At 39.0% G+C, this 25,717-nt stretch overlaps 1 long non-coding RNA gene across 1 annotated transcript; it reads right to left on the reverse strand.

Annotated features, from left to right (window-relative positions):
• Positions 1 to 10,223: 10,223 nt before the first annotated feature.
• Positions 10,224 to 17,290, reverse strand: LOC110287761 (uncharacterized). The gene is made up of 3 exons (XR_002377247.3): positions 17,194 to 17,290; positions 11,660 to 11,722; positions 10,224 to 10,443 (listed from the first exon to the last, which is right to left on the reverse strand). It is a non-coding gene; the product is annotated as an uncharacterized LOC110287761 (long non-coding RNA).
• Between the last annotated feature and the right edge of the window lie 8,427 nt (positions 17,291 to 25,717).

Below are 25,717 nucleotides of genomic sequence, written 5' to 3' on the forward strand. Positions count from 1 at the left end.
AATAGTGATATCTTGACTTCTTCCTTTCCAATTTGTATCCCATTGACTTCCTTTTGTTGTCTAATTGCTTGAGCTAGAAATTTTAGTACTATATTGAGTAGATAGGGAGCAAGTGGGCAGCCCTGTCTAGTCCCTGATTTTAGTGGGATTGCTTCAAATTTCCCTTCACTTAGTATGATGTTGGCTACTGGTTTGCTATATATTGCTTTTCCTATGTTTAGGTAGGAGCTTTGAATTCCTGATATTTCTAAGACTTTTAACAAGAAGGGATGCTGAATTTTTTAAATTACTTTTCAACATCTAATTAAATAATCATATGTTTTTTCATTTCTTTGGTTTTTATTTTTGTTTTTCGTTTGTTTATGAAGTGGATTACATTGATGGATTTCCGTATATTAAACCATTCCTGCATCCCTGGGATCAAGTCTACTTGATCATGATTAATGATCATTTAAATTTGTTCTTGGATTTCATTGGCAAGAATTTTATTGAGTATTTTTGCATCAATATTCATAAGGAAGGTTGGTCTTAATTTCTCTTTCTTTGTTTGGTCTATGTGTGGTTTAGGTATAACAATTGTGGCTCCATAGAACAATTTGGGTATTATTCCTTCTGTTCCAATTTGGGGAATAGTTTGAAGGGTATTGGTATTTGGTCTTTTTTAAAGGTCTGATAGAATCTCCAATAACTCATCTGGTCCTGGTACTTTTTTTTTTTTTTTTGGAGGGGGATGTTGGGACAATATTAATGCCTGCTTCTATTTCTTTAGGATTTATGCGACTGATTAGATGGCTTATGTGATCCTGTTTTAACTTTGGCAACTGATATGTGTCTAGAAAATTGTTCATTTCATCCAGATTTTCTAGTTTTGTTGAGTATAAGCTTTTGTATTAGGACCTGATGATTTTTTGAATTTCCACAGATTCCAATGCTATCTCTCCTTTCATTTCTGATTTTATTAATTTGGATACTGTACCTCTACCTTCAGTTTAGTCTGGCTAAGGGTTTATCTATCTTGTTGATTTTCTCAAAGAACCAGATCCTGGTTTGATTGATATTTTGTATAATTATTTTTGTTTCTATTGGGTTGATTTCAGCCCTGAGTTTGATTATTTCCTGCTGTCTACTCCTTTGGGGTGTATTTGCTTCTTTTTCTTCTAGACCTTTTAGATGTACTGTCAATCTGTAAGTGTAAGCTCTCTCCAGCTTATTTTGGAGGCACTTAGTGCTATGAGGTTTCATCTTACCATTGCTTTCATTGTGTCACATACGATTTGGTATGATGTGTCTTTATTTTCATTAAATTCTAAAAAGTCATTAGTCTCTCTCTCTCTCTCTCTCTCTCTCTCTCTCTCTCTCTCTCTCTCTCTCTCTCTCTCTCTCTTTCTCTCTTTCTTCTTTGACCAAGTTACTATTGAGTAGAGCTTTATTCTGCTTCCATATGTATGTGTGTTTTCCATTGTTTTTGTTTGATTTTAAGACAAGCCATAGTACATGGTGGTCTGAGAGGGTGCATGGGACTATTTTAATCTTCTTGTATCTGTTGAGAGTTGTTTTGTGACAAATTATGTATTGGATTTTGGAGAAGGTGCCAAGAGGTGCTGAGAAGAAGGTGTATTCTTTAGTTTTAGGATAAAATGTTCTGTAGATATCTGCTAAATCCATTTGGTTCATAACTTCTGTTAGTTTCAGTGTGTCTGTTTAGTTTCTGGTTCCATGATCTGTTCATTGCTGAGAGTAGGATGTTGAATTATCACTCTCTTATTGTGTGTGGTGCCATCATAATTTAAATATATTTCTTTATAATGTATTAACATTAGAATTCATGGCATAATTTTTTGCATACTACCTTAGTGTGAAGAATCATTTAGAAATTTATTTTATTTTATTTTACTTTTTGTTAGGTATTTTCTTAATTTACATTTCCAATGCTTTCCCAAAAGTCCCCCATGTGCTCCCCCCAACTCCCTTACCCAGCCACTCCCACTTCTTGGCCCTGGAATACCCCTGTACTGAGGCATATAAAGTTTGCAAGACCAATGGGCCTCACTTTCCAATGATGGCCAAATAGGCCATTTTCTTATGCATATCCAGCTAGAGACAGGAGCTCTGTGGGAGGGGGTTGACTGTTTAGTTCATATTGTTGTTTTACCTATAGGTTTGCAGATCCCTTTAGCTCCTTGGGTACTTTCTCTAGCTGCATCACTGGGGCCCATGTGATCCATCCAATAGCAGACTGTGAGCATCCACTTCTGTGTTTGCAAGGCCCCTGAATAGCCTAACAAGAGACAGGTATATCTGTGTCCTTTCTGGGCTAATATCCTCTTATCAGTGAGTACATTTCATGTGAGTTCTTTTGTGAATGGGTTACCTCTCTAGGGTTGATGCCCTCCAGATCCATCCATTTGCCTAGGAATTTCATAAATTCATTCTTTTTAATAGCTGAGTAGTACTCCATTGTATAAATGCACCACATTTTCTGTATCCATTCCTTTGTTGAGGGGCATCTGGCTTTTTTTTTCCCAGCTTCTGGCTATTCTAAATAAGGCTTCTATGAACATAGAGGAGCATGTGTCCTTCTTACCAGTTGGAACATCTTCAACACCACAGGTTCTTTTATCATTGAGAACAGTTTTTACTATATTAGCTTTTTTGTTATTCCAGATGAATTTGAAGATTGCCCTTTTGTCCCGCCCAGCAGGACCTAGTTATTTGTTGGTGCAAGGGGGACCACAAACCTGGGAGAAAATGGGAGGGAGAGAAAGGAGAAGCAGAGACCAAGAAGAGGTTCCTATCAAGGTCTCAATTTATTAGGCTGAAACGCCAGGTTTTTAAGCATACAAGGATGGGAATAGGGAGGGGTTGAGGAGGAATTAACAAAGAACAAAGAAGTAGGCATCTGGGGACCTGAAGGAGGAAATCAGGCTCCAGGTGGAGGGCACTCTGCATCTTATCTCTGGAATGTAGACACTCCTTAACAGCCTTGGGTGTCAGGCTGGGCTCAGCACTTAACTCATGTCCTTGGAAGTCTTGGGAGTCAGGAAGAGATAAGGAAGAGGGGACTATAATTCAGCTTTTTACAGCCTTAGGTGCCAGGAAGGGATTAGGGAGGAGGGGGTGATGTCAAGCTTCTTAGCACAAGGCCATTCGTCTTGTTAGGATGGGAAGCTGTGAAAGGCTTGCTTTCTCATGGTATGGTCTCCAACGCCCTTTCTAATTCATTGAAGAATTGAGATGGAATTTTGATGGGAATTGCACTGAATCTGTAGATTGATTTTGGCAAGATAGCCATTTTTACTATATTGATCCGGACAATCCATGAGCATGGGAGATCTTCCCATCTTCTGAGATCTTCTTTAATTTCTTTCTTCAGAGACTTGAAGTTCTTATCATACAGATCTTTCACTTCCTTAGTTAGAGACTCGCAAAGGTATTTTATATTATTTGTGACTATTGTGAAGGGTATTGATTCCCTAATTTCTTTCTCAGCCTGTTTATCCTTTGTATAGAGAAAGGCCATTGACTTCTTTGAGTTAATTTATATTCAGCTACTTCACTGAAGCTGTTTAGCAGGTATAGGCGTTATCTGGTGGAATTTTTAGGGTCACTTATCTATACTATCATATCATCTGCAAAAAGGGATATTTTGACTTTGTCCTTTCCAACTTGTATTCCCTTGATCTCCATTTGTTTTCGAATTGCTCTGGCTAGGACTTCAAATACTATGTTGAATAGGAATGGAGAAAGTAGGCAGCCTTGTCTAGTCCCTGATTATAGTGGGATTGTTTCCAGCTTCTCACCATTTACTTTGAAGTTGGCTACTGGTTTATTGTAAATTGCTTTTATCATGTTTAGGTATGGGCCTTGAATTCCCGAACTTTCAAAGACTTTTATCATGAATGGGTATTGGATTTTGCCAAATGCTTTCTCTGCATATAAGGAGATGATCATGGTTGTTTTTTGTTGTTGTTGTTGTTGTTGTTGTTGTTGTTGTTGTTGTTGTTGTTTTTGGGGGTTTTTTGTTTGTTTGTTTTGTTTTGTCTTTGAGTTTGTTTATATAGTTGTTTACATTGATGGATTTCTGTATCTTAAACCATCCCTGCATCCCTGGAATGAAACCTACTTGGTCAGGATGGATGATTGTTTTGACGTGTTCTTGGATTCTGTTACCGAGAATTTTATTGAGTATTTTTGCATCGATAATCCTAAGGGAAATTGGTCCGAAGTTCTCTTTCTTTGTTGGGTCTTTCTGTGGTTTTGGTATCAGAGTAATTGTGGCTTAACAGAATGAATTGGGGAGAGTACCTTCTGCTTCTATTTTGTGTAATAGTTTGTGAAGGACTGTAATTAGATCTTCTTTGAAGGTCTGATAGAACTCTGCACTAAACCTATCTGGTCCTGGGCTTTTTTTTGGATGGGAGACCATTAATGACTGCTTCTATTTCCTTAGGAGATATAGGACTGTTTAGATCATCAATCTGATCCTGATTTAACTTTGGTAACTGGTAACTGTCTAGAAATTTGTCCATTTCATCCAGGTTTTCCAGTTTTGTTGAGTATATTCTTTTGTAGAATGATCTGATGGTGGTTTGGATTTCTTCAGGATCTGTTGTTATGTTTCCCTTTTCATTTGATTTTGTTAATTAAGATGCTGTCCCTGTGCCCTCTAGTGAGTCTGGCTAAGGGTTTATCTATCTTTTTGCTTTTCTCAAAGAACTAGCTCCGTGTTTGGTTGATTCTTTGACTAGTTCTTCTAGTTTCCACTTGGTTGATTTTGCCCCTGAGTTTGATTATTTCCTGTGGTCTACTCCTCTTGGGTGAATTTGCTTCCTTTTGTTCTAGAGCAAATTCTGTGTTGTCAAGCTTCTAGTGCGTGTTCTTTCTAGTTTCCTTTTGGAGGCACTCAGAGCTATGAGTTTTCCTCTTAGAAATGCCTTCATTGTGTCCCATAGGTTTGGGTATGTTGTGGCTTCATTTTCATTGAACTCTAAAAAGTCTTTACTTTCTTTCTTTTTTCCTTCCTTGACCAAGGTATCATTGAGAAGAGTGATGTTCAGTTTCCACGTGAATGTTGGCTTTCTATTATTTATGTTGTTATTGAAGATCAGCTTTAGTCCAAGGTGATCTGATAAGATGCATGGGACAATTTCAATATTTTTGTATTTTTTGAGGCCTGTTTTGTGACTTTGGGTTTGAAGTTTATTTTAATTGATATTAGAATGGCTACTCCAGCTTGTTTCTTCAGACCATTTGCTTGGAAAATTCTTTTCCAGCCTTTCATTCTGAGGTAGCATCTGTCTTTTTCCCTAAGATTGGTTTCCGGTAAGCAGCAAAATGTTGGGTCCTGTTTGTGAAGCCACTCTGTTTGTCTATGTCTTTTTATTGGGGGAATTGAATCCATTGATATTAAGGAAAAATAATTGTTGCTCCCTATTATTTTTATTGTGACAGTTGGCATTTTGTTCTTGTGGCTGTCTCTTTTAGGTTTGTTGAAGGATTACTTTCTTGCTTTTTTCAAGGGCATTGTTTCCGTCCTTGTATTGTTTTTGTTTTGTTTTGTTTTGTTTTGTTTTGTTTTCCTGTTATTATCCTTTGAAGGGCTAGATTCGTGAAAAGATAATGTGTGAATTTGATTTTGTCATGGAATAGTTTGGTTTCTCCATCGATGGTAATTGAAAGTTTGGCTGGGTATAGTAGCCTGGGCTGGCAATTGTGTTCTCTTAGTGTCTGTATAACACCTATCCAGGATCTTCTGGCTTTCATAGTCTCTGGTGAAAATTCTGGTGTAATTCTGATAGGCTTACCTTTATATGTTGCTTGACCTTTTTCCCTTACTCTTTTAATATTCTGTCTTTATTCCATGCATTTGCTGTTGTGATTATTATGTGTCAGGAGGAATTTCTTTTGTGGTTCAGTCTATTTGGAGTTCTGTAAGCTTCTTGTATGTTCATGGTCATTTCTTTCTTTAGGTTTGAGACGTTTTCTTCTATAATTATGTTGAAGATATTTGTTGGCCCTTTAAGTTGAAAATCTTTATTCTCATCTACTCCTATTACTCATAGGTTTGGTCTTTTCATTGTTCCTGGATTTCCTGGACGTTTTGATTTAGGATCCTTTTGCATTTTGCATTTTCTGTGATTGTTGTGCTGATGTTCTCTATGGAATCTTCTGCACCTGATATTTTCTCTTCCATCTCTTGTATTCTGATGCTGATGCTCACATCTATGATTCCAGTTTTCTTTCCTATTGTTTCTATCTTCAGCGTTGCCTCACTTTGGTTTTTCTTTATTGTGTCTACTTCCCTTTCTAGGTCTAGTATGGTTTTGTTCATTTCCATCACCTGTATGGATGTGTTTTCCTGTTTTTCTTTAAGGACTTGTATCTCTTTAGCAGTGTTCTCCTGTATTTCTTTAAGTGAGTTATTAAAATCCTTCTTGATGTCCTTTACCATCATCATGAGATATGCTTTTAAATCTGGCTCTAGCTTTTCAGGTGTATTGGGATGCCCAGGACTGGGTGAGGTGGGAGTCCTGCGTTCTGATGATGGTCAGTGGTCTTGGTTTCTGTTACTAAGATTCCTACATTTGTCTTTCGCCATCTGGTAATCTCTGGAGTTATTTGTTATAGTTGTCTCTGGTTAGAGCTTGTTCATCTCGTGATTCTCTTAGCCTCTATCAGCAGACCTGGGAGACTATCTCTCTCCTGAGTTTCAGTGGTCAGAGCACTCTCTTCAGGCAAGCTCTCCTCTTACCTGGAAGCTGCACAGATATCTGGCACTTGGACTTGCCTCCTGGCAGAAGATGAAGGCCTGAAACAGGGCCTGTCTCAGAAGCTGTGTAGCTTCCACCTTTGCCAGAGGCTGTTAGCTTTTGTAGTTCATACTCTTACCTGTGCAGACTAGTCTCAGAGTGATCCGGGAACCAAGATGACTCCTCCAGGTGCTCAGGCAAAGCTCTCCAGGGCAGGGCAGACACCTCTCCTCTGGCAGGGAAGGTGCAGGGATATCTGGAGCCTGAAATAGGGTCTGCCTCAGAAGCTGTCCTCTAGGGACCTTTTGGGTGTCTGCTGACTCCTCACCCAAGTTGACCAGGTGCTGGCACTGGCTGGAAGGGACTTGTGACTCTGGTCAGACTGGGTTTTCTGCTTCCCTATTTCTGTCTCAGGTCCTGAGTGATTGAAATGGAACAGAAATTGTGTTCCACTTACCAGTGGTCCTAAGATCACATGGAGAGTCTTCTAGGGACCTTGGGGGTGTCCGCCATCTCCATGCCCAAGGTGACTCAGTGCTGGCGCTGACTGAAAGCGATTTGTGACCCTGGCCAGGTTGGATTTTCTGCTTCCCTAATGCTGTCTCAGGTCCCATGCGATTGGATTGGAACTGAAGTTGTGTTCCACTCACCAGAGGTCCTAAGATTCTGTGGAGAGTCCTTTAGGGATCTTGGAGGTGTCTGCCAACTCTGTGCCCAAGGTGACCCGGTAGAAATTTGTTTTATTAATGAAGTGAAATATGAGTCAGGCAGACCAATCAAATTACAACCTATATTCATAGTTTGAATAAATTTGTGTCATATCTAGCTATTTGAAAATTAGCTGACTACCCTAAAATGCATTTAAAATAAGAAATTTACACATATTTTATCTAGTAATTACCTTTCTGGTGCCTCAAATCATTTGACAGTTGTTCGTGTCATACTGTGCTCATGCTGAATTATTGTATCATTCTCTTATATAAATTGTTCATTTGACTTTTATTCATTTAACTTGCCCTCACTTGATATTCTGTAACTTTTTATACTATTCACAATCAATATCAACACTCAGTTATAGCTTTTTATTTTATTACTACCTATTCCTCCATTATTCATTATTTAGTAAAAATTATTGACATTTTACATAAAGTAATCTTCTTTCTATTCCCCATTGTTATATGAAGAAATAAAAAATTGTTAGAACAATAGCATATGACTTTTCTTCTAGACATGGTCTATCTTTGCTCTTAGCACTATTTTCCTGGTTAGAGGCTTTCAAAATTTTCTTGGTAATTTTCCTATTTTGCTGGATTTGTTTAATCATTCTTACAGACCATTCTTTTTTCTTCAGTATAAACCTTAAGGAAGGAAGAATCAATGCCAGCCATTTTAATTTTGTTTGTTTGCTGGAGAGGTATACCATATGTGACCCCCTTATCTTATATGTCATAAAACTGACTGAATGCATTATAAGAATAGGCTTGCAATTTGATAGTGGTCTACCTCCTCTAGCCCTCACAATCTTGTTGAAAATTTTCAAAGTTTACTTTTTAAAATTTTCAAAATATTATGACATAGCCTATAATGTTATTACATTATAAAGGACTACATTTAAATTATGATTGCACCCTAAATAATAAGAGTTAAGCACACCAACATTATAGTACAACAACTCAACTAGAAAGAAACATATCTTAACTGCAAATAAATTTAAGTCTACCTATTAGTAGAAACACCATGAGTCCTGGATGGAAACACACAGCTTCCACATTACTAAAATAACTTTGGGACACCCATATTAATGGAAACAATGAAAGTCAAAAAAACCAACATAACTGTTTGAAAAAGATCCCACAAAGCTGTTCTGCACGCTACGATCATGATCAATAGTTTTTCAGTTTTATTCTGGATCTCTACATGTTGCAGGCTTGAGGAGGGCTTTTATTATTTGTAAAACTTGGGAATATTAAATTAATGGGAAATTTCTTAAGAATCATTTATTCCATATTCTAAGTGTACTGTTGTTAAGGTTTCCCAAAAATTTCCTAGGCATACTACCTATCCTGATTTTAGGAAGATATTCTTATCTGCATCTACTTGAAAGTTCCCTTTCATTGAGGAGTTTATGACACACATAAAGTTGTCATAAATCTCCTTATGATGATCTAGTTTCAAGATATGCTTGGAAGATATGCCTTTGGGTTTACAAAGGAAGAAAATAATCAGAACAAAGTAAAGTTTGAAAAATTCAACAAGATTGCAAGGACTAGAGAAGCTAGCCCACTATCAAATTACAAGCCTATCTTTATAATGCATTCTGCCAGTTATATGACATATAAGATAAGGGGATCACAAATGACATACCTCTCCAGCAAACAAACAAAATTAAAATGGCTGGCATTAATTCTCCCTTACACAGGGCTTATACTGATGAAAAAAGAATGGGCTATAAGAATGATTAAACAAATCCTTAATATATCAGTACCTCTCTTTCTTGCAGAAGTTGCCTTGCATTGGGTCACTCTGATGTTTATTGTCCATGAATCAACAGAAGAGCAAAATTATACAAATAAGGATATTATATAAAAAATAAAGATTGTATTATGCAAAAAATTGAAAAACAATGAAAGCACCTTTGGCCTGAGGGTTTTTCTTTGTCTCAATCACAATTGGCACTTTGGCCATTAAAACTTGATAATTAAACACTTGTTACATGGCAAGCTTCGCATCCTAGCTTGATTTTAGGTCTATCTACTGATCTTGAAACCTCAAAATCTGTAAGACTGAGAATGGGCTTTCATTCCTTGAGAAAACATGACTCTAGATTTGTTTTATTTTTTTTAAGAACTCCCAGAGTTCTTTACCCCATTTCTCTTCCCACTCATCTCTGAGATGGTGCTTCCCTGCCACAGACATCCCTCTTCCATGGGTCATAAACTCTTTACAAAATTAGGCTCCTTCTCTTTCACTAAGGCCAGACAAGGCAGTCCTCTGCTACATATGTGCCTATAGGCCCATGTCTTCAAGCAAAAATTGTATAAGTAATCGTTTAAGGGTTTGGTGCCTGTCCGTTGAAAGAATTCCAAGTTGTGCAGGTCCCTGGTCAATATTTTCTTCAGTCTCAGCACCAAATTTTTCTCTGCCTAGGTTTGGGCTGTCATGCTTTGGCTAAATATTTCTCTATATTTTTAAAGGTTGGTATATATGTTTGTTGAGAGGAAACAAGTGTAAAAGATAATTCTGAACTATAATGTCTTATGATTAAACTTATAACTCCAGATATGTTTTAGAAGAAAAAAATGAGTGAGCTGCTGGACGGAAATGTTTCATGCCATCCAGTGGCTTGCGAGGAATGGGTATGGCTGAGATGGCAGACTCGAGCTGAAAGAAAAGGAACTAGATGGATGAGAGAAAGAATGGAGCTAAGACAAATCAGATTTTGATCAAAGCTCAATTTTACTATTTGGTGCACCGAGTTATGAAGGAGGGGGAAGGGGCCCATTCCCGCCAAAACATCCTGGAGTTTAGTTTCAGGTGACCAGGTGTTTGGCTCCAGAACAGCAAGGCAGCAGGCTGCAGCAGTGGGAGTGGCAGAACAATAGGGCAGCAGGCTCCACCATGATGCTCTTTTACTGCTAACAGTGAAGCCTGAGCAAACAGGTTTCAAGGCGGTGGGGGTGGTTACAGCTCCTCCCTGTTGTTAATATAAAAAAAGAAAAGGCTGGCCTGAGGCATAGAATTTATTTATGCTCAATAGTTTTGCCTGAATTCTTAGGGCCTAATGAAGAAACCTGTCTCAGTGGGATTTCCTATCTGTTCTTATGGTAAACCATATCTGGATAAGACTGTTCTTTCTGTCCTAGTAAACATCTAGCAGTCTAGCCCTGAGCTGTTGGCTCTGTCTTTTATTATGCTAATTAGTTACTGAATAGGTAACTTCCTAGCTGAATACCAAGTAGTCAGCTACGTGGTCTTTCTAGGGCATTGGAACACTGGTGATAACTAATTGTACAATTTTGAAAGACACTTTATTAAGATAACACTGAAGGAGAGTATGTGGATTCTCCTCCACAGCCTTGGATGACAGGCAGGGAACAGAGAGGAGGGGGTGATGACCTGCTCCATAATACAAAGCCAATTGGCTTGTTAGGGTGGGAGGCTGTGAAGGGCTTGCCCTTCTCACCATACGGTCTCTAACCTCTCTCCCCCCTATTAATTAAGCTTAATAAGGCCACGCTTAACTGAGGTGATCAAATGATTTTCTCATCCTTGCATGAGTGGGCTTTTACCATGGCTGGGGGATATTGACCAGATTTCTCCCGTGGGTGCTGTCACGACCCACAATCATGGCCCTTGGTATGTTTTGGAGAGGGAAGGCAGAGACTTAGAATGATATTCTTGGTTGTAACTGGAACTAGATACCAACCTCTATCCAAACCGGGTTTATCTCACAGGGAACTCAGAAATGGTCAAGTTGGACCTTCCCCTGCAGTATAATTTCTGCACCCAAGCTGATGCCCATACTGTATTACTATGATTACAAATCAGTATGCACAATTCTGAGTACTGTGCAGCTCCTAAAGGAGAATTGTCAACCTCAGATTCAGCAAGATCTCAACAAGAATTATGTCACTAGTAACACCACAGTCTGTGGCTGTAGGCTATATTAGGAGCTGGAGGTCACCCTCCTCATCTCTGTTATTTTTACAGGGGACCTTGCAATAGCAGCAAGGGTGGAAAACCAGAGACCAGCTAAGGGACTAAGCCTGTCTATCAGAATAAAAACCAATTTCTTCTAATATTTGAAATTTCCACCTTTCTAGCCCTAGTAGCAAACCTTAATCACAAATCAGACCAAAAGCCACAACACATGTTAGAATGTCTTTAGAATGAAAATAGTAGCTGCTTACTGCACACTCTTGGGGGGTGGGGATGCATGCCCACTGCAGTCTGGCTGGAAAGTGTTGATTGACCTGCTTGAAAAAATGAGATACAGACAATGAGAAGGTAACAATACAAAGCTTCTTTTGAGGAAGTCCAGGTACTTTATTCACTTGCAAATTATCAAGTCTAGGCTCCTTCTCTGGCCTCCTTGTGGGGTAGCTGGCTCTAAGAGTTGCAAGAAAACAGCTTTTTTTTGGGAGCCTCTGTTCCCAGCTGATTTCTAGGCAAAGGAGGAATTTTAGCACTAAGAGTGATACTTACAGTAAGATTTAGGATCTGTGTTCAGCTGACGAATTAATCTCTCAGCTAGCCATCAGGCTCCATCTTCTCATGAAAAATCACAGACCGAGCCCCTTCACCAGATTAGAACCAGATTTGGACCCTTCCATTCGTTAGTTAGTGGGTCCTTCCATTTTACCAATGCATAAGAATTAGAAGTAACCTGATGCCAGTGGCGATCTGCTGCAGACTGACCTTTAATATCAGTTTGCAAAAAAAATTAGAACAAATAAAGCAAAGGCAAGATGTGCCTTTGGTGATCTTGGGGGATATAACTGCTCCTGTTTTGTCTTAAAAAGCCAATTCTTTAAGGTGCCATAAGCACGTTTAACTATTCCCCTTCCCATGGGGTTATAAGGAATTCCAGTTTTATGTTTGATACCGAATTCTTTACAGAATGAAATAAAATTTTTACTAGAATAGGATGGCCCGTTATCTGTCTTAATAAATTTAGGCAATCCCATGGCATTAAATGCTTGTAGGCAATGATTGATCACATTTTTAGAAGCCTCTCCTGAATGCAGAGAAGCAAAAAGAAATCCTGAACAAGTATCTATACAAACATGTATATATTTTAATTTTCCAAATTCCACATGATGGGTTATATCCATTTGCCAAATATGATTAGTCATAAGACCTCTAAGATTGACTTCTAAATGTGGCACTAGAGATAATGTAATACATTTAGGACATTGTTTTATAATCATTCTCACTTGCTCCTTAGTGATTTTATGTTGGAGCCTTAAGGTATGGCTAGAGAAATGAAACTTTTCATGATCATGTTTGGCCAAAAAAACAGAATCCGAAATTAAGGCTTTTCCTATTAGAGCTCTGTCAATGCAATCATTGCCTTCAGCTAAAGGTCCAGGAAGACCAGAGTGAGATGGTATGTGGCCAATATAAAATGGACTTTTCTGGGAAAGAATGATGTTTTGCAATTCTGAAAATAAGGATCCTGACAGCATATTAAAGTTAAATGTACCACAGGTCTCCAATAAGGGTACTGATTGCACAACATGTAAACTGTCAGTAAAGATATTAAAAGCCTCATGTACAAACTGAAAGACCTTCAGTACTTCTGTTAATTCAGCTAACTGAGCTGAAAGACCAGGAGTCTCTATGATGACTTGTTGATTATTAATAAGTTATCCAGCTCGCCCTTTAGAGGAGCCATCAGTAAAAATCAATAGAGCATTGTATAAAGGCTGTAAGGAAGTTATTTTAGGAAATATCACATCATGTACATTCAAAAATTTTATCAATCTATCTTGGGGGTAGGCTGTCTATAGTTCCATTAAACCCTATTTGTGCAAGCAACCAATCTGTACTATGCTGTTTCAGCTAAGTGTCCTGACTTATGCTGTAAGGCTGAACAATAATATCTGGCTCTTTGTTGAAATAAGTTAATGTCTGCCTTCTTCCAGTTATAATCATCTGAGCCACTGCTTTATGATATGTCAAGATATTATGTATAGGAGAAATCCTCAAATGTATCCACATTATAGGGAATTTCTGCCATAACAGTCCCATAGGCACATGAGTCATATTAAAATTAACAGATGCAATGGCAAGGAGTAATCTATATAAGTGACAAATTGCTCTTCAATAGCTTTTTCCACTAGCTGTAAGGCCAGCAATCTTTCTGAGGTTAGGGATCTAGGGGAAGTAGGATCAGAATTCCCTTTAAGAGTATTAAATAAAGGTTTCAACTTCCCTGTAGTAAGCTTTAAATAGGGGCGAAGCCAATTAATATCACCTAGCAATTTTTGAAAATCATTTAAGGTCCTTAATTTATCTCTACGAATAACAATCTTTTGGGGAAAAACAGCTTGATCAGTGAGTCCAAAATCTAAATAATTATAAAGATCCTGAGTTTGTATCTTTCCAGAAGCTATTTGCAATCCCTTATCAGCTAAGGCTTTTTGTAAGTCTCTATAGCACAAAAGTAAATCCTGGGGGTCTTTTCCCGCCATCAAAACATCATCTGTGAAATGAATGATGTAAATCTTTGGCCATTGTTGTCTCACAGGCTGAATGGCTTATGCCACAAACTTTTGACATAAGGAAGGACTATTACCCATCCCCTGTGGAAGAACTGTCCATTGATATATTTTCATAGGTTCCTTAAAATTACAGAAGGAACACTAAAAGCAAATCTTTCACAATCCTTTTATGCAAAGGGATGGTAAAGTAACAGTCTTTCAGATCTACCACGATTTTATAATATCCCTTAGGAATGGCTACTAGGAAAGGAAGCCCCGGTTGTAAAGTTCTCATAGGTATCATAGTTTTGTGAACTTTTCTTAAACCTTTTAACAGTCTCCATTTACCCGATTTCTTCTTGATAATGAAAATTGGTGTATTCCAAGGAAAATGAGACTCCACCAAATGTCCGTCTTTTAACTGCTCCTGCACTAGCAAAGAAGTGGCTTCAATTTTTTCTTTAGGTAAAGACCACTGATGTACCTACACCGGAATATCATTAAGTCATTGGATTTTTTTACCGCATGGGATGCAGGCAAGATAGTGGCCGCTACTGAAAATACTTTAAACCTCTTGTGTTAGAGTGAGGTTTAGGATCCTCAAAAGTCTTAATTTGCTGTCCCTTCTTTTTTAGTCCATGACCAGTCAGAGGTCCCTGCCTGAATGTCTGCTTAGTCACCATCTCATTAGAACTGTACATTACAATACCCATCTGTGACAACAGATCTCTTCCCCACAGAGTTACAGGCACATTTGACATAACATACGGCTGAACTTTTCCTGATTATCCATCTCCATCTCTCCAGGTTAGCAATTTGGAACTATGTTTTGGGTTACTAGCATATTCAATTCCTTGAAGGTGAGTTAAGGAATCAGTCAAGGGCCAGTTTGAGGGCCAGTCCTGCCCTCTTATAATCGTTACATCGGACCCAGTATCTATTAATCCTTCAAAGCTTTTTCTATCAAATGCCAATTTAAGGTTAGGTCTCTGATTAGTAATAGATTGAACCCAATTTATGCAAGAGGAGTCAAAGCTACTTTGTTCTCTCTCATTTTTAAAGAATCTTTACGGTGACTGACATAAAGGGGTCAAAGTAAGTTAAGCAATTCTCTGATTAGCAGGTACAGTTATAACACCATGAGGAGAAGCAGCTATGATTTTAATTTCTCCCTCATAATCATTATTTATAACACCTGGATAAATCTGCAGGCCTTTTACAATAGAACTGCTTCATCCTAAAAGAAATCCACAGGTTTCTACAGGTAGCTGTCTAAAGACTCTGGTAGGCAGAGTTTGGACTCCCATTTCTGGGGTTAATACTGCGTGGATGGTGGAATAGAGGTCTAGTCTTGTATTTCCTGGGTTTGACCTGACAAGCTCAAAAACTCATCTTGTTAGCTGATCAGCAGATTTATAGCCCCATAAGCTGTTTTCTTTGAGTAAGTCGGGGTCTGGGGCCGACCCCTTCCCTCCTTTCCTGGCACTGGGCAGCTCAGAACGCCTGGCTTATTCTTGTACTCTCTGGCCCAGTGGCGACACTTCCTGCACCAGAGACAAATTCCTGAGGCACGGTCTGCTTGCCCATTCTCAGAACCTTTGTTCTTAGAACAATGACTTTTAAAATGATCCAAACTTCCACATTTAAAACATGCATTATTCTCTCATTTCCATGAGAACATAGCTTGTATGTGGGTCCCCTGCAAAATTGTGCAAGATGGCCTGATGTCTGCGCAAAGACAGACATATCCAGCCAAATCTGTCTGTCCCTTATGTGGTTGAATCGCAGTTCGGCACATTGCATTAGCATTCTCATAAGCCAATTGCATAACGAAAGGACTTCCCATGTCCGACTTTCCAAGGATTCTACTAGCTTAAATCAAAAGCCTGTCCACAAAGTTTTGGTAAGGCTCATCAGAACTCTGCCGAATGCTAGCTAAACTTCTACCACTATCTCCTTTAACCAGCAACAGTCCCCATGCACGGCGCACAGCCGCTGTGATCTGTGTGTACACTGTAACGGGAAAATCAATCTGATTTGTCTCTCCCTTATACGGACCCTCTCCTATAAGCATGTTGCTATCCCAGGCTAAATTACCAGCCTGAGCATTTAAAGCAGTAGCTTTCTTACTGGCGTCTCACCATTCAGAATCCCAAAGCAAAATATCTCCTCCTGACACGGTAGCCTTAAAAAGAGTCTTCCAATCTAGTGGGGTTAAGTGTGACTCCACGACTGTATCCAGTAACGCTTGAGTAAATGGGGCTGAAGTGCCATATTGCACAACAGCCATTTTTAACTCTTTTATCAACTTGAAATCCAAAGTCTGGTAATGTCTGACCCTAGTATCTTGTTGATCAACTGCCTTGACCACAGGAAAGGCTAGTATATCAGACATATTCTGTCCTCTCCCAGGAGCCGGACTCACAGCTCTTTCTAGTGGCACCTGGTGAACTTCAGAACAGTTACTCTTCCCCACTTCCTACATCTTTTTTAGCTCCCGAAGCTCATTAGTCAACTTCTGAAGCCTAATTTCAAACTCTAATTTGCTTAGTCGTGTGTCCCTATGAGTAGCACCTCCCGAGGTGGGGACCATAGGTGGAGAAGGAGACTCGCAAGAAAACCAATTCTCATCAAAATAATGGGCAGCTCCTCTATCTGAGTGATTTCTGATAGAAATTAGTTCATCATCAGAGTTTACACATTTATCAATTTTCTGAGAAGGCCCTCTCCGATAGGCGCTCTTCCTGAGATTCTACAAGCTCTGCCTGGGTACAATTTAATCCCGGAGAGGTAGCATCTTTGATAGTGTCATTTATGAGCACCCAGAGGCCTAAGGTGAAATTATTTGGCTGAATGATTTTCAAGGCCCCACCAACTTTTTCCCATGTTCTGCAATCTACTGTTTCTTCTTCCTTGATTCATGGGTAGCAGCTATCTATCCTATCTTAAATATTTCTTACCAATTGTACTTTAAGCCCTACTCCTCGGGCCTGAAACAGCTCCTGAAAACTACAGACGATCGGCTGATCCATAACTTTAAACCCTACCATCTTCCACCTGAAACAGCTCCTAAAAGCTGGGGACAACTGCCTGATTTCAGTTTCTAGTTTCGCTTAATATGCTGCTGACCAAAGCAGAACCAGCACTGGGTTAGAGCCAATTCAAGCTTAGTTCGTATCCTACTGACCCTCAGCAACACTTTAAAAAATGAAATTTTAAGCTAGCCCTAGCATGTGTACCTGTTTGTTACTCTAGTGTCCAATATGAAGACCATTTGCTTTTCCTGTGGAGCTCTACATGGACAGCATTCTCTCAGCGTCCTTCTGCCATTCTTCAGGTCCCTGTTCTGGCGCCGTCAAGCGGCTCACGAGGAATGTGTACAGCTGAGATGGCAGACTTGAGCTGAAAGAAAAGGAACTAGACAGACAAGAGAAAGAATGGAGCTAAGACAAATCAGATTTTGATCAAAACTCAATTTTACTAATCTGTGCACCTAGTTATGAAGGAGGGGGAAGGGGCCCATTCTCGCCAAATCATCCTAGAGTCCAGTTTCAGCTGACCAGGTGTTTGGCTCCAGAACAGCAAGGCGGCAGGCAGCGGCAGTGGGAGTGGCAGAACGAGAGAGTGGCAGGCTCCACCCCATGCTCTCTTCCTGCTAACAGTGAAACCTGAGCAAACAGGTTTCAGGCTGAGGGTGTGGGGGAGGTTACATGGAACCTCTAAAAGAACAACATACTTCTATATACAAGCATAACAGTGTATCATTAGTAGCATCAGAGCTTGGTGCTTACATATGGGATCAGTCTCAATTTGGGCTGGTTATTGGTTGGTCATTAGATAGCCTCTGCTCTATCCCCTTCATCCCCCATTGTGCATTTCTTGCAGACAGAATCCAGTTTGGGTTGAAAGTACTGGAGTTCCTGCCTGGAAATAGGAGGTGACCTTGTCAGTTTCCATATTAACAATATAGTGAGTCGCATATAAGGTTACCCCATTGATTCTTGGGTACCTCCTTTATCCCAGATCTCTGTCTCTTCTGGGAGATGACTCTACCACCTTAAACCTGTCCATTGCATATTTCCATTCATTTTCATAGTGATCTAGCCATCTCATCTCTCCTTCCCCATACCTGATACTGAATCCCCTTTTCTTCATCTTCCATCTCTGTTGTCTGCTGAAGGTCTCCACTAAACAGATGACTCACACAGATACAGTCACTAACAGCCAAACAATGGATGGAGCTTTGGGACTCTTATGGAAGGACAGGAGGAAGGATTTTAGGCCCTGAAGTGAATACGTATTTCATAGGAAGATCAATAGAGTCACCGAACATGTAAACGTGGGGCTTTCAGTCTCTGTACAAACCAAATGAAGAACAGACACAGATGGGGCTAGGTCTCCCTACATATATGAGACAGATGTAGAGCTTGGTCTTCATGTGGGTACCAAATAACCAGAATGAGGGCTATCACAAAACCTGTTTCCTGGATGTGGGATATATTTTTCTAGTTGGGATCCCTTATCTGGCCTCAGTGGGGGAGGAATCAACTATGTTTGCATTAACTTACATGCCTAATTGGGGGAAAACATAGGTTACTGCTACCTTGCAGAGGAGAAGGGGAGGTGGGATGGGGAAAGTATTGTGGGAGGGGATGACTAGGAGGAGGCAGTATGGACAAAATAAGGTGAATACTTAATAATTAAAACAAGATAATTAAAAAAGAATGATATATGATTTTGGACAAATTCCTGATGTTAAGGTGCCTTGGTTTATTCAGGGCTTGCTGTGGTAGAAGAACAGTGTTCTGATGATACCCACATATATTGGATTCTATTGCTTATGGTCTTGTGCTTGCCTTTCACCAGCTGGATATCCCTGGTGTTTGTTAATCTGGGTGACTGTATAGAGTCTGCCTCATTTGTCCCTGGGTTGCTTCAGATCTCCTGGTAGGCTTGCAGTCCTGGTTGTATCAGACCACCTGTGGGCCTTCAAACTGGAGGCACTTCACTATTACAGAGAAGCTACTGTTCTGTTTTCCAGGCTGCAGTAGATCTCCTGTGAGGCCTTCAGACTGTTGCGTCTTCCCTGGAGCAGTCAAGCTGTTATCTAACTGTGCTGAGTGAAGCAGGTTCCCAACTGCTCTGAGAGCAACAGATCATTAACTTCTCTGAGTGCAGATGGTCCTCAACCTCTCAAGTGCTCTGAGTGCAGCAAGTCCTCAATTACTCTGAGTGCAGCAGGTCCTTGATCTCTTTGAGTGCAACAGGTCCTCTTGGATGGATTGGGATATGGAATCTTCACTAGAGCAGTCCCACTCGGGGCCTACCCTAGCAGCAAGGACCATGGGGAATGGGTAGAAGTGATGGAAGGTAGGGGAGTGGTATTTGGGAGCATGGGGGTTTTGGTGGGTGATGGGTGCTGAGTCCAGAAGGCTACCAGCAGCAGCTCTGGGATATGGGGACAGGGAGGGGGAAGGCATTCTTACTAACTGCACTGAGGGCAGCAGTTTCTCTAGGATGGATTGGATCATGGAGTCGTCACAAAAGCAGACCAACTAGGGGTCTGCCCCAGCAGCAAGGACCAGACAGAAAGTCCTTGACTCAAAAGGACATGCATGGTAAGCACTCACTAATAAGGAGATATTAGCAAAAAAATAAAAAAAGTACAGAATACCCAAGTTACAGTCCACAGAACACAGAAAATCTCAGCAAGCTGAACTGCCCAAGTAGTGAGGACACCTCAGTAAAACTTGGGAGGGAGAAAAAAAAGCAATCACCAATAGGGAGAGAGGAAGGGACCCTGGAGGGAAAGTGGACAGGTTCAGGGAGGAGTTGGGGGGAGGGGAACCTGATCAGGTATTTGGTGAGTGAAAAGGTCTGAAGCCCTGAAGGTCAGCAGAAAAAATGTAAACAGGCAACCTCAGGAAATAGGAGGTTGCAGGAAATGCCTGACAGTAGGGAGAGGTAACTTATAGAGACCACCTCCAGCAGGAAGAAAGGACATCAAGTGAGGGATGGGGTTGCCATGCCAAAATCACACCTCTGACCCATAATTGTTCCTGTCTGAAAGAATTACAAGATGGAAATGGAGAGAAGCCTGAGAAAAGCAGGTCCAGCAACAGGCCCAAAGTGGGACCCAGCTCAAGGGGAGGTCCCAAGGACTAACACTATTACTGAAGCTATGGGGCACTCACAAAAAGGGATCTATCAAGACTGCCCTCTGAAAGAGCCAATAAGCAACTGACAGAGTCAGATGCAGATATTTGCACTCAACCAATGGACAGAAGGAGATGGCTCCTGTCATTGAATTAGAGAAGGCTGAAAGAAGCTGAAGAGAAGGGCAATCTTGTAGAAGGACCAGCAGTCTCAATTAATCTGGACCCCCGACATCTTCCAAACACGGGTCAAACAAACAGACAGCATACACCAGCTGATATGAGTCCCCCAACACACATACAGTAGAGGACATCTGAGTCTGTGTTCATTTAGATATGATGTACGCAACCCTCAAGAGACTTCAGTCCCCAGGGAATTAGAGGTCAGTTTATGTGAGTGTGGGGACACCCACTTTGAGACAGGGTGGGATGGGGAGGAGGTATGGGATGTGGAGCAGTCAGAGGGTGGATGGTGGGGGGCAGGGAATGGAATATGGAGTGTAAAAAATGAATTATAAATTAAGTTAAATTTTAAAAAATAATGATAAGACAAAACCAAATAATAGGACGCAGTCTTTGACATGGAGTTTTATATAATTATAATAAAAAAAGCACTATAACTGACAGACAGTCAAGGTTGCAATACTCTCCTGAATAGGATGCCCAACTCATTTCTTACTTTCTTCCTTATTACCTCTTCTCTTCTAAATGTCTAAACATTCTAAATATTGAAATTCATATTCACACATAAATATTGCTTCATGTACTCATCATTATAAGAGATGCACATTATTAAATAAACCACAACCAATCAAAATGCAGAATTGTGAAAATCAATAAAAATTGATATATCTGCAACAAACAGGTAATCAAAGGCTCAGGATTAATTGGTAAAGAGGGAATAGAAAATTTTAAGAGCTAGGAAACCAGGATATTTGGTAAGAGTTTGTGTCTTTGCTCAGGAATCAGATACACATAAAATTATATAAAATATCATCAACATGATCTGAACAATGGCAGAATTATGCATGCTGCTGTCAAGGTGGAAAGCTCATGAGACAAAACACAAAGAATTACAAACTACTAAGTGAAACTCAGAAAGCAATGCTCATATTAGAAAATTACATTTTACTAAATGAATTAAAATAGACAGTTGTAAAGATTAGTGTTCATTAAACCACATATTGTACATGTAATTTGAGTCTGTTACTTTATTTTGTACATGTTTAGAATAGTATATGATCATTCCTTTTGTCTTGGTTGCTAATGTAGCACTGTTGAGAAGCTGATCACTTAAGAATTTGTTCTGTGGATATCTAGTGGCTTCTCTTGTTTTAAGATTATATTTTGATTTGCATTTCCCTGATGACTAAGTACTTTGCAAATTTCTTTAAGTGCTTCTTGGCCCTTAAGATTACTTTTTTAAGAATTCTCTGTTTAGGTCTGTGTGTGCCCAGTTTTACTTTGGGTTATTTGCATTGTAGGAGTTTATCTTTTTAAGTCCTGTATACTTTTTGGATATTAGCTCACTCTCAGATATAGTGTTGTCAAATATCCCTTCACAATCCTTAGTCTTATGTTTTCTCCTATTGACAGTGTCTTTTGCATTACAGTAGCTTTAAATTTTCATGGTATCCCATTCATTAATTATTATCTTAGAGCCTGAGCCATTGGTGTTCTCTTCAGAAAATTTTCTCCTACTCCAATGCATTCAAGACTTTCCTACCTTATATTTCTATGAGATTTAGTGTAACTGTTTCATTGCTTTTGTTGTTGTTGTTTTTGTTGTTGTTGTTGTTGGCATTTATCCACTTAAACAGGATTTTGTGGAGGAGGATGAATATGGATCTATTTTCATTCCTCTACATATAGATGTCCATTAGACCAGTGCCATTTGTTGATTGTGTGAATTTACTTCTAGGCCACTGATACAAATTCACTGATTAATGTATCTATTTCTGTACAAATATCAAGTACTTTCTATCACTGTTGCTCCTAGTGCAGCTTAACATCAGGCTCACAAAGTTGACAAAACAATATTCTTTTATTTGGTTTAGTGTGTGTGTGTGTGTGTGTGTGTGTGTGTGTGTGTTTGGAGTGTATGTAACTTTTTTCAGAAGATGCTGAAAAAATTAATGTTGATGTGGAGATATAGGGCCTCTTCAGGAAGAAAGCAAGTCTTAGGATATGGAGGCAACAAAGGATAAATGGGGGTTTTCTTAAAAGTGATATACAGTACTGATGATATGGAACCTGAAGTTACCACTGGAGTGATAGGGACACCTACATACTCACCTAAATTTCATTCCAAAATTATCCTGTTTACAAGAAATTCAGGGACAGTGAATGGAACACAGCCTGGAGTACTGTCCACACAATAACCAAATCAACTTGAGACCCATCTCATTAATAGGGCAATTAATCCCTCACCCTATTAATTAGGTTCTATTATTCATATAAATAGTATTTTAGTATGGTTGTTTTCTGAGGGGCTTCAAATAGCAGTGGTCTCATACTGATATAGCTACCAACAGACAAACTATTGATGGAGCTTGGAAATTCTTATAGAAAAATAGGAGGAAGGATTTCAGTCTCCAATGGGAAAGGAAATCAACATGAAGATAAACAGAGCCAACTAACCTGGACCTTGGGATTCTCAGATACTGAAGCAGCAACCAAAGAATATTCATGAGCTGGTCTAGACTTCCCTGGATATATGTAGTAGATATACAGCTTCTACATCTGTTTCCTGAACAACTTAAAATCTATTACCTGTCAGTAAGATATGTTCTACTAGCTGTAATGCCTTGTGTAGTATCAGTGGGAGGATATACCGAGCCTCACATTGACTTTATATGTCAGTGTACATGGATACCTAGGATGGCACCAACCCACTTAGAAGAGAAGGGTAGGAAGAATGGGGGAGAAGGATTGTGGGACGAGGAAATTAGGATTGGGGCAGTGAACAGGATGTAAACTGAATAAGTAATACTACTACTACTAATAATAACAATAATAATAGATTTTAAAAAGAATTTTATTTTTTGTCATCTCTGTTTCTCTTACTCTGTCTATCTGTCTCTCTGGTTTCTCTTATTCTCTGTATATAAGTATGATTGTGTGTATGTATCAATAAGTGTATGTTTGATTATATGTTTATGTAATTTATCTTTTCACTGCTGGTTGTCTATCTGTATATCTCTATCTTTCTGTCTGTCTGTATAAGTGTCTAATATATCATCTGTCATCTCTCCTCTCTCTCTATCTCTCTGTCTCTCTCTGTTTTTCTCATCTGTCTGTCTCTCTGTCAATCTATCATCCATACATCATGTATCACTTCTATGTCTTTCCTATCCAAATACTTGTGTATATAACACAGATACTTGGGAAACAAGAACTATTTTTCCCACCAAAATATTGTTTGAACTCTTAGACTCAAAGTTAGTAGGAAAAAATGGATATTGATACACATGCATTGTGGAAAATATGTATTTTTTTAAATACAAAAATCTGATCAATATATCAGCTCACAGCTGTTTGAGTTGTTCATTAGTTAAATAAGTATAGTATAGTTGTGTTACTTCTTTCTTGGTTGTAAGAACTGAATTGAGATGAAACTCTTAAGGAGGCAGCATTATTTTAATTTTATTAGATATATTTCAATCTCTCAAAGCAGAAACTCTTCACATTATAGAGAATGAGAAAGCAGATAAATTGGTGAAAAGCAAATTTAGAGAAAAATGTCAAATGCTTGTGACTAATGGTTTTGGACTTTTCAATATTCCAATATCTCGAAATTTCTACAAGATTCAAAAGCAGCAACATGTTGGAGGAAAAGGATGAAGTGCAAAATACATAGCATATATAAAGGCAATAACCAATTAACATAAGATATGCTTGTTCCAGTTAGATATCCCCACATCTCTCAATACTATAATTATTACCTCTGTTTTGAACAATATCCATTCTGAAATACAACTTTCTTTGGATTAATTTTGTTTATACCACATGTCCTATCAATGCCGCATTTGCTGACAACAAGTTTGTCATATACTGTTTGGCAGAGTGGCTAACTGATGTCTTAGCACAAACTTCTATATATCCCAAAAAAACATTTCATTTATGCCTGTTGACTATTAACTTGTGGGTGATTCTGCCCCATTTAGCTGGCATTTCAAATCATTTTCATATACTGAATTTATTTTCTTCTCTGTGATAACTTATAAATCATATTCTTACTTGCCCCTTAGTATGTAATCCTTGATCAACACTCAGTGCTTACATTATCTCTCAAATAAATTTGTATTTTTACTTTCTTGAAACATCTATGCCTTGCTATCAGAAAGAGACTTTTGCAATTGACCCTGTATAGAAATTTTCTTTTCTTTTTTCTTTTCTTTTCTTCTCTTCTTTTATCATCTCTTTTTTGCTTCCTTCCTTTTTTCTTTTCCTTCCTTCCTTCCTTCCTTCCTTCCTTCCTTCCTTCCCTCCCTCCCTCCCTCCGTCCCTCCATCCCTCCGTCCCTCCCTCCCTCCCTCCCTCCCTCCCTCCCTCCTTCCTTCCTTCCTTCCTTCCTTCCTTCCTTCCTTCCTTCCTTCCTTTCTCTCTCTTTTTGTTTTCTTCCCTTTCATTCTCTCCTTCCTTCTTTCTTTCTTTTGAAAACTAATGTGTTTATTCAGGTTTTCTGCAGGAGTAGGGGTGAGGACTGACTTATATGAACTCAGTCATCAATTTATCCAATTTATCACTAAAAAGCATAGCTCAGCAAGCTAAGAACTCATGAAAGTTTTAATATTGGACCTTATCCTATAACAATCATGCAGCTTATCAGTCTTCTCTCTCCCCTAAAGATTGCACTGTTTTTGTGACCATAAGATACATAGGTTTTGATATTCTTATTATCTTTCGGGACTTTCAAAGACTTGTGAGTAGTTTATCCCTGAGTCCAAGGGAGTTATAATGTGTAAAGGAATGTTTCCAGGTACAACTTTCTGAGTCATGAAGAACATCTCTACAGGATGAAAAGTTTTAGTATGGAAGGTTATGCCTACCCTATGTCCATATCCTCTGTGTTCTGTAAACATTCTTTACTCTTTTGAAACTACAGACACTGTCATCTAAAGAAGTAGAACATTTCAGGTAATACTACACATTATGGGACTGGAAATAACTATCAGTTGTAAGAAGTATATGATTCTCTTAAATTATAAGATTCAATGTGCTGTAGAATTTTCTTGCTAAAGTATTTACAGATGTATCAAATATTTTAAGATTTCTTTACTTTTTCTTGTTCTTTTGGAAACAAATAAATGATTTATTAAGCAATGAAAACATAACATTAATCATAAAAATATAGCTATATTCATTTTTTCCTTTTTTGTATTGGATAATTTCTTTATTTATATTTCAAATGTTATCCCATTTCCAGGTTTCCCTCCCTCCCAGAAACCCTCTTCCAATCCCCACTACCCCTGCTTGTATGAGGATCTTCCTCTACTCACTCACCCAATCCCTCCTCACACTCGATTTCCCTACACTGGGGCATCTATCGAACCTTTATAGGACTAAGGACCTCTCCTTCTATTGATGAATTACAAGGCCATCCTCT

Source organism: Mus caroli, unplaced genomic scaffold, assembly GCF_978045245.1.
Source record: "Mus caroli unplaced genomic scaffold, Mus_caroli_1 scaffold_18, whole genome shotgun sequence".
Lineage (NCBI taxonomy): Eukaryota > Metazoa > Chordata > Mammalia > Rodentia > Muridae > Mus > Mus caroli.